This window comes from Trichomycterus rosablanca, chromosome 24 (genome assembly GCF_030014385.1).
Source record: "Trichomycterus rosablanca isolate fTriRos1 chromosome 24, fTriRos1.hap1, whole genome shotgun sequence".
Lineage (NCBI taxonomy): Eukaryota > Metazoa > Chordata > Actinopteri > Siluriformes > Trichomycteridae > Trichomycterus > Trichomycterus rosablanca.
Window position 1 is genome coordinate 18,185,036 of NC_086011.1, and position 14,341 is coordinate 18,199,376.

The following is a 14,341-nucleotide window of genomic DNA, read 5'->3' on the forward strand; positions in this document are numbered from 1 at the left end:
CAAGCTTACAAGACTGATCTGTTGTATACTCTGTGCACTAGCTAACAGTGACCCTTCAAACTGACTACAAATGTTCCATACACCTTTATAAACTAAACCACTGTGTCCCAACCTTTTCCGGGTCTCGACCCCATTTTTCAGTGGCCACAGCTACATTAGGAGGCATTATTGATAAATCCTGAAAAGGTCTTTTAGCCTTCTTAGGTCTTATACAACTAAATAAAAACAGTGAAATAGATTTTTCAAAATACAATTCTTTAATTTATCAGTTCAAAACAAATATTAAACTCTAACAGAACTAACATTAATTAAATTAAATATGTATCGGAATTATTGTTGACTAATCATCACTAATCATTCATTGTTCATCATCTTTAATGTGATGTTTGGCTTTGCATTTTGGCAGCCAGCACTGGTATTCCTGTATCCGAATATTGACGTTTTTGCTCCATTGGTGTTCATTTCCATGACAGTGTATGCAATTTAAATTTACAAGCAATCGTTTGTTTCAACTTTAGAAGTAATTTTAGAATTATAACAAAATGTAACATTGTCGTCTGATTTACGCATCGAGTGACGCAGGAAAACACGATTAATACACGCCTAAAGTTCTGTTTACACAGCGCCTACACAACGTCCGGAGGTTCGGTAATTAAGTAAGCATTCATGTCATATTACAAAGTACTTTTTATAAATTAATGATTGTTAAATTAATTACTTCAAAATTGAATATTTTAAAAACGCAACCCACCGGTTGGGAACCACTGAACTAAACTATAAGCATATTATGGAGATTGTTTTTTCAGTCGTGAATGGCTTTTTGCTTGTTTAGGGTGCTTTGAATGGGTAGGGGGATGTGTGTGCTTTGAAGTTTCATCCTGAACCAGTACATTTAGTTTTACGTTTGTAGGCCGCCAAGTTTACAGTTATAAACACTGTAGTGATCAAGAAAGAATGGTCAGTTTAATTTCTGGACATTATTAAAGACCAGAGACATTAAACACACGCATACATAGATGTATTTCACTTGTATACAGAGTTTGATTTAATCCCAATGGGCATTATTTTCTTGGGAAGGACACAGGACAATTTAATAATAAAAGAAAAGAAAATTCAGTTTCATTCATTAGTAGAAACAAACAAAAGCTAAAGTTAGTACGGTGTTTTGGCAGGTTAAAATTCTTTGGCTTTGGTGTCTTTATATTACCATCAACAAGAGAAAAGTGATTTCTTGTTAAAGATCCCCAAAATATAAAACAATACCAATATTAATAATTAAAATGCTGTTAAATATAGACTGAAATGGATCTTTGGCAGTACATTTTAAATTAAAGCTGGCTTTTCCTTACCTCATATAGAATGAAACACCTTTATTTGTCATATACAGTATACATCTACATGTGTATGTTTTAGCTTGTTTTGAATCAGCCATTGTATGCCGCCCCTGGAGCTGAGAGGGCTAAAGGCCTTGCTTAAGGGCCCAACAGTGGCTGCATGGCAGAGATTCAAACCCACAACCTTCTAGTTGGTAACACATAGCTCTACCCACTAGGCCAGTGGTCCCCAACCACAAGGCCGCAGACCGGTACTGGTCCGTGGGTCATTTATTACCGGGCCGCACAAAAAGAATAATTAATTAGAGCAAAAATGCAGCAAAAAAAGCTCATTTTACATCATCTGTGAGCAGTATAATTAAATCCTCCCGCCCCCGCCGTGAAATTATATCTTATATGAAACCGGTGTGTGGAGCAAAAAAGGCTGGGGGCCGCTGCACAAGGCTCATGGACGGCCATGAAAGGGTTCGTTAACACTCAGCTAAACAAAGCAATCTAAATTGGGATATAAATGCTTTTTAGTTCATTTTTATTTAGGATTTATTTATTAATGAATGAGAAACAAAACTGACTTGATTAGAGAAGTTTGGCTCATGTTCGCGGTGCCGTTTTGCATGACTTTATCAAGGGTGCCAGTATTCCAGGAGCCAAGTGCGCGGCTGACTTTCGGCTCCTCTGTTCCACGCGCCGTGCACTCAGATCTCTGCTAAACTAAAACTGCTGGTGTGAATTACGTAAGTCCTGAGGGCAGGAGAGGCTCAGCGGTGCATAGTTCAGAGCTTCTGCCGCTCCTACACACCTGTATTGACTCAGCTGTCAGTTCTCAGGTCCACCCTGACGCAGGCGAGTTTGAGTAATTGTTCGTTCACGTGCGCCTCGTCACCTCGGATATTTCAGGGTCCGAGGCCTTCGACGAAGGATCGTCAGGGTGAAAATGACGAATGCATGTGGCAGCTGTGAAAAAAAGGTGTGTTAAACAAAAGCAGATGCGCTGGGGTTTTTAAAACAGACCAAAGTGATGTCAAATATGCAGCTATTGTTTAAAAGATAAAGAGAGAGAGAGAGAGAGAGAGAGAGAGAGAGGATCAGTCTGAAACTGCTCAGTAGTGACTAATATTAGCAAGAAAGAAAGAAGGAATGAGGAGGGGGCGCTGGTGAGGTGGTGAAAGAGTATCTGGCTGACCCGTGACGGAAGCATTCGCCCACTCTGTCCTGGCAGCTATGGAGAGTGGGCAGCAAGCCACACACTTCATCACACACACATTTCCATGATATGAAAAGCTTGTCCAAATTATTACGGTTTCATGAAATTACAGCGAACACTTTAATGGTCATTAAAGCTTACTTTGAGTCTGAATACTCGGGTAAAAATAGGCTGCATTTAAATAATCTCGTTTAGGCCGTATCTACTCCCTGGTTGACGTTTGTTAAACTCAAAAATATTGGTAGACGACACCGTGGTTTTAAGAAAACAGCTTTTCTAACCTGTATGTCAACTTAAATAGCAGCTGAAAAATCATCCTTGAAAGTTGCATCATTTGTGTGATCATCTCACCTGTTTGTTAGAAGCTCATTAAAAAAACACTTGTGTACTAGCAATAAATATTAATTGTTTGTTGTTGATAAAGTCCCAAGAAATGCGTAGAAATCATTTTAAAACATTATTTTCTTGGTGAGACCATTAAAGGGCTAAAGAGGGTCTGTTTGAGCTTCCAGGCGTAGCTGGTAAAACGTTCTGGATTACTTACACACGCTGTATTTTCAGAATGCCATGGCCACAGGGAATCCTCATTTCTGATTGGCTGACAGGCGTGTTATAATAGAACAGTGATAAAGTAGATCCCATTTAATCACAGCTTGTCTGACCAGACTTAACCAGCATTTTGCCAAACCTGTATTTGCAGTTCAAGATTATACGGACACTTGACAATAAGTTTGTTGGTCATTATACTTCAAAGGGCGGCACGGTGGCTAAGTGGGTAGCACTGTCGCCTCACGGCAAGAAGGTCCTGGGTTCGATCCCCAGGTGGAACGGTCCGGGTCCTTTCTGTGTGGAGTTTGCATGTTCTCCCCGTGTCCGTGTGGGTTTCCTCCGGGTGCTCCGGTTTCCTCCCACAGTCCAAAAACGTGCAAGTGAGGTAAATTGGAGACACTAAATTGTCCATGACTGTGTTGGATATGATCTTGTGAACTGATGAATCTTGTGTAATGAGTAACAACCGTTCCTGTCATGAATGTAACCAAAGTGTAAAACATGACGTTAAAATCCTAATAAACAAACAAACATCATATTTCAAAAACCTCTGCATTAATATGACCTTCTCGACCACCTGCGCAGATGTAGATTTTGAACCTCGATGTTGGATATGATGGCCTGACCAATGTGCTACTCTATTTTACCTTTAAATAACCAACAAAACATTGAATTTGGCCACCAGACACGTCCAGAATTTGACATGACACTATAAACCACGCTGTAAGAGAGAAAAGGCTGCACTGTTATATTTATATGGTCTTTATACAAAGGCTGACTGATTTTCATCAAGCACATGTAGGCAAATCACCTAAAAAGGAAATGCCACCTTCCTGTTACTTGTTGGTTTATTTGCTGTCGTCACTCCCCAGAGCTACAAAGACCAGGTTTAGTCACTGTCTGCTATTTGCTCAAATAGCAAAGGCCAAACTCCCACCGGCTTACGAGAAGAGATCAGCGTAGATAGCGCTGGGCTTGATTCCAGGCGGAAGATAATATTCCATAGAGCTTCTCAAGAACCCAGAGTGAAATTTGGATGCGTCCGAGACGGAGTTCTGTTTGTTTTTTCTGTCCCAGTGTTCCCACAAGGCCAATTCGTATTTATATGGGAAGTTTTATATGTTGTTTTTTATAGCATTTAGTGTTTAGACTGGTTCTACGACTGATTCTATGTGTAAAATAGACACTAGGGCAGCACGGTGGCTCGGTGGGTAGCGCTGTCGCCTCACAGCAAGAAGGTCCTGGGTTCGATCCCCAGGCGGGGCGGTCAGGGTCCTTTCTGTGTGGAGTTTGCATGTTCTCCCCGTGTCTGTGTGGGTGTCCTCCGGGTGCCCCGGTTTCCTCCCACAGTCCAAAGACTTGCAAGTGAGGTGAATTAGAGATACAAAACTGTCCAAGATGACAATATCAACTTGAAATATAAAATATATATAAAATATAAAATAGTTTGATATAAACTTGTGAACTGATGAATCTTGTGTAATGAGTAACAACCGTTTCTGTCATGAATGTAACTACAGTGTAAAACATGACGTTAAAATCCTAATAAACAAACAAACCAGACACTAGGTCTATAAACTGTTAGTAAACTATTAATAAATATCTTAATACACCCGGCAAAATACACCCTCCAGAATCACTGGGCACAGTGCAGTAACACACCCCAAACAGGACGCAAATTCATCACAGGACTACGTCCGCCCCTCTCAGACATAGCCAATCCTGTCTGAATGTAGATGCACGACCGGCCGATAGCACTGCAGGGATTCGAACCCTAGGTCCCAGCTCTAGTGGGCTACCACAGTGAACCTCTGTGACTGTAATGTTAAAATATTCATAAACACTTATAGTACTGAGAGGAAACCCAGACCGACACTGGAATATTATTCCAAACTCTTGACAGAGGGCTTGAGGGCTATGATGTGTCACTCACTACCTGCTGGTACACCACCACCACCCTGTCTGGGTTCTATTCTGTAGCTTTAAAACAACAGTGTAATGTGTTGACAGTTCACCCGAATGACGCAATCATCCATATGATCAGTGCTGTGATATTACAGTGAATTTATGTGACCGGGTTCCTGATTTCCCAGAGGTCTGAGCACGACTGATAGCTCATGTGCTGGTGGGGTGGTTGCGGGCGGGTGTTGTTTATATTTGGAAGTCGTTCTCCGCCCGGCGGTCTGTTTGCTTGCGACATAGCCGCACGTCCGGAGGTTGCTAAGAAAAGTATAAATAGAGCAGAATTTTTGACTGGGCAGCTGGGAAGTTTCCGTCTGTGTGTGTGTGTGTGTGTGTGTGTGTGTGAGGGCAGGGGGGTCATAGGGACAGGAGTCTGTCCTGTCCAGCACATGGTTGTGGTCATAATGATTGTGTGTGCGTGTGTGTGTGTGTGTGTTTTTGGTTTGAGATTTAAAATGATTGCAGCCCCAGAGATGAATCGATCAACTTTAACTGCATTCGGCTCATAAGTCTGATCTCAGCACTTTGTTTGTGTTATGTATATAAGTCTGGCTCTGGGCCACGCCCGGGGTGAACGACGCCTTCTTTCCCTCATCAGGACCGGAGGTTGTGGTTTACCGGTCGCACCTGCTGCTTGTCATCCTTGCTCTCACATTCCGTTAAACATTAGCTCCTGACCTACATAACTTCTGCAAGTATCAGCTAACGTGCACGTGTGTGAGTCCCACACACACACACACACACACACGCACACACACACACGAATGCAACCACGTAGGGATCATCTTTGCATAAATACCAGGGGTGAGGACAGATACTACGTAATTGATCATGAGAAATGATGCATGGCAATAACAAGTCAATAGTTTACAGATGCTTGTAACAGACATGTACACCGATCTTGCATAACATTATGACCACCTTCCTAATATTGTGTTGGTCCCCCGTTTGCTGCCAAAACAGCCCAGCAACTGTGATGCTCTGTGTATTCTGACTCCTTTCGTAGCTCGTCTGTTGGATCGGACCACACGGGCCAGCCTTCGCTCCCCACGTGCATCAATGAGCCCTGGCCGCCCATCACCCTGTCGCCGATTTACCGCTGTTCCTTCCTTGGAGCATTTTTGATAGATACTGACCAGTGCAGACCGGGACACACCCCACAAGAGCTGCAGTTTTGGAGATACTCAGACCCAGTCGTCTAGCCATCACAATTTGGCTCGCTCAGATCCTTGAATACTGAATAATCTCCTGTAAATAAATAATTCAAGCACATATTTCACATATTTAAAAGACTTCAGATATTAATATTAATATTGTTTATAAGTTAATTGTTGGTTTTCTGCAATTAGGAGCAAATCTGCTCTGCTTAGTGAGCAATGTGTTTACCTGTTCTTCAGTAAATGAATGATTCCTTTCATCTGCTCTTGTAAGGAGTCGCCACAGAGAAACGTTTATCCGTATTTATTTAATTTGGCACAGTTTTTACATTGGATGCTCTTCCTGATCCAGTCCTCCTATTTATCCGGGCTTGGGACCGGTACTAAGGGTGCACTGACGTCCCCGTCACATGTGCCTTCTGTATTTGTGAGCCCAGCCCGGGATTAGAACCTCTGGAACTCGAGCACTGTTGTTTCCAGCATTGTGGACCTCATGGTTGCTTGTCTTTTAGTAATGCCCTATTTCTTCTGCCAGCAATAATACTAACACCACCATGCTTTACAGTAGGTGCAGTGTTGTTGGGTTGATATGCCTCACTTAACCTTTCCCCCGAAGAACATCAAACACTGGTGAAGTGATTAGATATTTTTCTGCTACATATTTAATCTGCTAAACATCCCAAAGTGTCTATTCCTATTTATTACACACGTTACCATCCGTCCCCTCCCTGCCGTATCATCTCACCAAAGAGAACAGGTGTGAGGGCTATGATTCAACCAGCACTGAAATTTTAGGAAGGGGGGGCAGTAACTGGCACAGGCAAAGCAGCGGAAAATGAGGCTGCGAGCCAACTCTAGCTGCTGCTTTATTTACGACCACTATCTGGAATCATGGCCTTTGATGCTCTACATTTTACTCTATAACTGCTAGAGCAGCCTCGTTCTGTGGAAGCTCCTGTCCTGCACAAGTGTTCTACAGCTACCTGTCTGACTGGGAAAGTGTCATTACTATCACACATCATTTTTATTGCACTTATGCAGCTTTCTGCTCCAGGTGCTTTAATATTAGATGTTCATTTATGCTATCACACTGAGGATAAACGTTCTTACACACTGCTGCCCTTAAAATACGCATCAGTAGCTTCTCCTTTTCAAATATCTGATTCAGCTCAGGCCTGCTTCATCACTGGTGTTTGTGCTTGTGCAGTTTTGGGCTGGTTTTGGAAAACAGGGCAGGATAAGTGAGAGTACAACCACTCCAACAGCATGTTTACCTTTCAGGATTGGCCAGACGTCTGGCACTAGAATCCTAAACTAAAGGAAACAGTCTCAAGACATTCTGATTTAGAAACAACAAGCTAGATGAGAGCTGATCACCCGTGCTGGACTGGCCCCCTGACCAAGATAAAGTACTTAATGAATTAATTAATGTATCTTTATAAATGCGAATGAGTACATAAGTGTGTGATGATGTCTGGTTAGAGTGTCGTTTAACTTCCATAATTCCACTTCCGGGGCGGCACGGTGGCTCAGTGGATAGCGCTGTCGCCTCACAGCAAGAAGGTCCTGGGTTCGATCCCCAGGCGGGGTGGTCCGGGTCCTTTCTGTGTGGAGTTTGCATGTTCTTTCCTGAATGGGTGTGTGTGTGTGTGTGTGTGTCTGCCCTGCGATGGACTGGCGCCCCGTCCAGGGTGTTACTGTGTGCCTTGCGCCCATTGAAAAGCTGGGATAGGCTCCAGCACCCCCCCTCCATGACCCTGATTGGATAAGCTGTTAAGACAGTGAGAGTGAATTCCACTTCCCTTCTCTGCACTTTTGTTTTTCGCTCCGGCGTGCCCTTAAATCTGAGAGCGCCTGTATTTAAGAGCTCGTGTTTATCGGGGGGTGTTCGTTCGACAGCAGTCAGAAGTATCAGCTCACTGATTCGAGATGACGTGCTCGTAATAGCGCGAAGGACCCGCCGCGTCCACCCACTCTTCCCTCGTCCATTCTACCGCCCGTTCCCGTGGTTACCGGGCTCGCTCGGTGGCGGCCGCCAACTCGGAGCCACGTCGTTTCAGGCGGGGAAGCCGAGCGCCCATTAGTAGATCTTATGTAACGAAGAGAGAGCGAAAGATCGAGCGGACGAGTGAGAGAAACGACGAGATCATGAGCAGTGGGTGAAGGAACTGCATGACTGGGTTCGCTGTTTACATGGGCGCTTGTTTAATAACAGCGCCCAGAAATACCCAGCTATCCGTGCTGGTGCTCGTCTGTCAGGGTCCGGCTGCTCTGGGCCTAAAATAGTTCACTAAAAACAGCAAGCGAGGCCGGACGAGCTTGCTGGAACCAGTTACCATGAACTCGCTGGCTTATTTAACAGCCCTGAGCTAGCTTCCTGATTAACTGTATTATTAGCACCAACATTGAGGTCTGCTTACCCTGAAGGACAATTTGTATACAGAGCGGAGACTTAAATCCACACACGTATAATAGATGCTGCTTCGAGGAATTATTTAAGAGGATTTTAGCAAAAAAACATGATGCTCCTTTTAAGCGGAGCCTCTGGTTTGTAAAGAGGTTTTATGGATACATATGTACATATATAATGACTTTTAATTAGTCAATAAGCAATGTGACTATTTCCCAGATGTGGCACCTGTTAGTGGAGGGGGTATATTAAGCAGCAAGTGAACATTTTATCCTCAAAGTTGATGTTAGAAGCAGGAAAAATGGGCGAGCGTGAGGATCTAACGGGCCAAGTTGTGATGGCTAGACGACTGGGTCAGAGCATCTCCAAAACTTCAGCTCTTGTGGGGTGTTCCCGGTCTGCAGTGGTCAGTATCTATAAGGAACAGTGGTAAACCGGCGACAGGGTCATGGGCGGCCAAGGCTCATCGATGCACGTGGGGAGCGAAGGCTGGCCCGTGTGGTCCGTCTGATCCAACAGACGAGTTACCGTAGCTCAAACTGCTGAAGAAGTTCATGCTGGTTCTGATAGGAAGGTGTCAGAATACACAGAGCATCACATTTTTTTGCATACGGGGCAGCAAAAGGGGGGCCAACACAATATTAGGAAGGTGGTCATAATGTTATGCCTGATCGGTTTAGGAAAAAGTAATGCGCTCTATACCAGACTGGCACAGTTTTTACACCGGATGCCCTTCCTGACACAATCCTCCTTATTTGACCCGGGATTGGGACCGGTACTGAGAGCGCACAGACAAGTCCACTTCCAAATAGCTAGACTGGTCAGCCACCAGACATAGTCACTCATGTCTGTGTGGACGCCCGACCGGCCGATAGCACTGCTAAGATTCGACCCCTGGATCTTAGTGGTAGTGGGCTATTTTACTGTATTTTACTTCTGTGCCACCTGAGTTCCCAGGGTTGCCAGGTAGATAAAACAACGTTATTAACAAGTTCAGTTTGGATCCACCACTAACGTGCGACTTTATGGCAGAATCGATCATATTAAAGGTTAACAAGCTGAGTCACTTCAGGTCATGTTAGATTGTGACGGCTGTAATCCAGCAACCCTGTTTATGAAGCCACGTGTTTAACGGTAAAGTCGAGAGCAAAAGCGCCCACTGCTGATAAACCGTGCTTAGAGTGACCTGGTGTACAAACATTACGGGCAGAGTAAACGTAGTATAACATTGTTTGATCACACACACACACACATACACACACATACAGTACACAAACCTTTTATTAGCGTAAATGTATAAAAGCTTATTTTTGTATGAAAACTGTGAGTCTTAAGTTTTTATGTTGCACCACCAACAAAATCACATGAACCAAGTGCACACACACACACACACACACATTCCACCTGCTGTGCTGTTCTTGCAAATTGTGCTTAAATGGACACTGTGTATAAAAAGCCTGGCTGAGAATGCACTAGTCCAGTCTGTGCTGTTCTGGAATGTCCGGCACTCAGTCCAGCGTATTCCTGCTTAATGCCTAAAGACTCCAAACTGGCTGTGACCAGGACAAATACGCTGTTAAATACATTTAAAGGCCCACAGACCTCTCCCCTTTTTTCTTCCTTTTTAGGGCGTCCGATTGCCCGATTGCGTCGTGCTTCCTCTCCACCAATGCCGATCCCCGCTCTGATTGAGGAGAACGAAGCTAACCCACGCCCTCTCCGACACGTGGGCAGCATGGCGTATGCATTTTGTCACCTACACTTTGACGAGTGCAGTGCAGCTCAGCGCTGTGTATGGAGAGACACACCCTGATCAGCGCACTCTTTTCTCATCTCTGTGCAGGCGCCATCAGTCAGCCAGCAGAGGTCGTAATTGCACCAGTCATGAGAAAGACCCTATCCGGCTTAGTCCCGCCCATATCTGAACAACAGGCTAATTGTTGTTCATGTGGTTGCTCAGCCTAGCCGGCAGGCAGGGCTGAGCTGAGATTCGATACGATACGATGTATTTGAGATCCCAGCTCTGGTTCCAGCGTGTTTTTACCTTTGCGCCACCTGCGGCCCTGGTATAGGCATTTTTTATTCTATATTGCACCTGTGACCTCCGACATCTACAGCACCTACGCAGGGTGTCGAGGATCACAAGGCTGAGGATGCTCTCCAAATTACTCTTCTGCTCGTGCAGGTTTATTGACATGGCCAAATGTGTCCAGTCCAGTGGCACTGCTGGAAGTCAGACCCAGATCTCCAGCTCTGCATAAACAGATTGATCATACATCAGTTTAGAACAACGTCTATAAACCCTAATGAGTCAAACTTGATATGTAAACAGTCTCGCAGAGCATGAAATCATCATGAAACGTCTCGTACGTCTCAGTTCAGCTGCTTCTGAGCCGCTGTGTGCTGAAGGCCGTTCAGGGATTTTCATTGGCCCGGCCTGACCGATGAATCAGGGACTGCTTTGTTGTTCTCCTCCTGCTGTTTTTCTGACTTGTTGTCATATGCTGGTCAGGCGCTGGTGTCCACTCCATCATATTATCCATCATATGCCTTGTTTACACACGCTGCCAGGAGTCCTTATTTAAACTGAGTAATTTTATAAACGTGGTTCTTATGTAATCCCTGTCGATTCATCTCGCCGCTCCTGATCTGACTGAGAGGTCACAATGTTTGTTTCATTTCATTCGTAAGCTGCTTGCATGACAATCTGCTGCTTTTTCACAATCAAGTCGGAAAAAAAAGCAATTTTATGTCTCACTTTCAATTTAGGGTGTTAAAAATATCCCGGAATGTCCCGCTGCGCCACCTTGGCGCCTAAAATTAATAACAGAATTTGATTTGAACATTTACATTTGCTGCATTTAGTGCACACTTTTATCCCGAGCGAGTTACAATTATGACTGAAAGCAATTCGAGCATTTGAGGTTTAACAGCCTTCCTCAGGTGCCCAACAGGGGCGACTTGGTGGTGGTGGTGCTTGAACCGGCAACCTTCTGATTACTTGTCCGGTACCTCATGCACTGAGCTACACTTACTCCAGATTTGGATTTGAATGAGTACATGTAGAAGCGCTCAGGTGACCATCAGGTATCAGCTCTGCTCTCCTGCTGTCTGGTTGAAGTGCTTGTGTGAGCCCCATAGCACGATCCTCTGAGGTACACGCTAGTCTGCAACCTTTCTCAGATTAAATGTTTCTCTGTTTATGTTGAGGCCTTTTTTTTTTTGTAAAAATAAATGGCCAGCCGATGTAAATATACAGCTTTGAATGTTTTGGAGGAAGCACGTGCTAGCCAGTGGTAATTTTGTGTCGTGCAACCAGAAGATGTGGCCATAGTGCACAGGGAAATTGAATATATCCAAATTAGCTTAAAGCAAAAAGGAACAAACAAAATCTGAATAGCTTGTCTTGGTCTGATTAGATTCTTGCTTTCTTTTGTGTGTGTGTGTGTGTGTGTGTGTGTGTGTGTGTGTGTGTGTGTGTGTGTGAGTGTGTGTGTGTGTGTGTGAGTGTGTGTGTGTGTGTGTGTGAGTGAGTGAGTGAGTGAGTGAGTGAGTGAGTGAGTGAGTGAGTGAGTGAGTGAGTGAGTGAGTGAGTGAGTGTGTGTGTGTGTGTGCTTTTAGGACTGGCCTTAAATCCGTCTGTTAGTCCGCTCTCCCTCCCGCCGGCACCACCACAACACGCACCCGTTTCATGCCTGTTTGGCCTGAGAAAGTAGGGCAGGATTTTCCTACACTCCCTTTTCCCTCCCATTTTTTTTTTGGTTTAAAGCTAGAGCGAGCCAACCCTCCTACACCCCCCCGCCCCAAACTCTCTCCATGCTCTGTCCCCTACCACTTAGCGTGGTGCTTATGTAACCAGGGATTATCGAGGAGGAGGGGAGAGAAAGTAAAAGGAGGAAAGTAGGACAGGAATATGTTTTTAATGCGTTCGTTTAAGCGTGTTCATACGCAGTCGCTTCCGGACGTCACATGAAGTAGGAAAAAGGGGAAAGTGGGGGAGAGATTGCTTGCTATTAACCCCCAACCAGCAGAGACAGCCGACATCCACTATTATACATTAATAACAGTCCATGAGTAAAAGAAAATAACGAGGGACGTACTGTCATGTGTCGGGGGTCACAAAGAGCCCACGCAGCTCCACAAGCCCAGTCCTAACCAAATGATGAGCTCAGTGTGCATCATTGTTTAACTGTTTGCTTTTTGGAATAGTGTCTGAATACAGTGATACCCTTTAACTGTGTTTAATCTGTAACATCTGCATGTGTGAACAACATAGCCACTTTAATAATGCAGGAAAAAAAGAGGATTGTAAACAAAGAAGCTGCTCTAGAATGAAAGACATGTTCAAAGCAAATTAAAGCAATCTGAACATCTTGACGTTGTGATCATGTTAAATCGATTAGCTGTTTTTTTCCGTTTTTATTAGCGCCCCCTACATTTGTTTATGGATTTACTGGTGGAGTTTATGGATTTCCGCTTTGCACGTGATTTCATGTTTAGGTGGGGCGGTCCGGGTCCTTTCCGTGCGGCATGTCCTCATGGGTTTCCTTCGGGTGCTCCGGTTTCCCACAGTCCAAAGACGTGCAAGTGAGGTGAAACGGAGATACAAAATTGTAACCAAAGTGTAAAACATGACGTTAAAATCCTAACAAACAAACAAACAAAATCGTGTAGCGTGTGGAAGAGGTGCTGAGGAGCTTTTTTATTATTTCTACCACTGATCTTTGAACAGTTGAAGCGTCTGTAATGTCTGAGCTCACTCGTGCGTGTTTGCATGTGAGTGTTGTGGCAGATGGTGTCAGATCAGGTGAGCAGAGAGTCACTTCAGGTTATTTCCGTGAATGTGTGTGTGTGTGTGTGTGTGTGTGGGGGGGGTTATGTAACGCTGGTGGTGTGAGCTTGGCAGGCGGTTGACAGGACTGAGGGAGGGTGGGACGTGAGAATTGAACTCGGGCGCATGGCTGCACTGGGCCACGCTTCAGAACGGCTTTTAAAGAGACAGGGATCGAATCCAAATCACGCACACTCGCTGTCGTGTCCAGCCTTTACCGACCGAGCGGCTGAGCGGTCATTTTCAGGGGAATTCCAGTTTGGTGCTTTCCTGTGTTTCCTGATTCAGCTGATGAAGGGCTTGATGATTTAATGCTGTGAAACACTGCTGTGTCTGTACATGTCTGGCACTGTTATCAATCTTTTCAGTCTAGGTGCTTTTTATGCATTTTATTAGGGTTTAGGTGGTGGGTGGCCTGGGCAGGAGGGTTTGGGTTACACGCAGCATGCTGTATGGGGGTCTTTAAATCATCATAAGTGTTCAAATTAAATCAAATTAAAGAAAAAGAGAGAATTTAGGGCAGATGGAACACTTGGTTTGCTTTTCAGCTTGTTTGGATCTGGGTCAGAGCACTTGCTTAAGGTCACAACCATGATTAGATCCTATTAATTTCATTTCCATCAATGCTTTATCCTGGTCAGGGTCGCAGGGGTCCTGCACCACACACAAACACTGGGCACAAGGCAGGAATACCCTGGACAGAACGCCAATCCATCGCAGGGCTTTGACCACATCCCTCTCTCAGAGATTGCCAGTCATGTCTGTGTACGTAGACGCCCAGCCAGCCGATACCGCCGCTGAGATTCGAACCCTAGTCTAACAGACCGCTGCAATAATGGCAAAGACACGGTCATTTCATTTCCTATACACATTCTAGCCCTCCTTGTATTCCAT

General features: G+C 44.6%; 1 protein-coding gene across 9 annotated transcripts in view; it reads left to right on the forward strand.

The window, feature by feature from the left end:
• itpr1b (inositol 1,4,5-trisphosphate receptor, type 1b) overlaps nt 1–14,341 on the forward strand; it is a 98,657-nt gene that overhangs the window by 54,261 nt on the left and 30,055 nt on the right. The gene's annotated exons all lie outside the window — the stretch shown is intronic.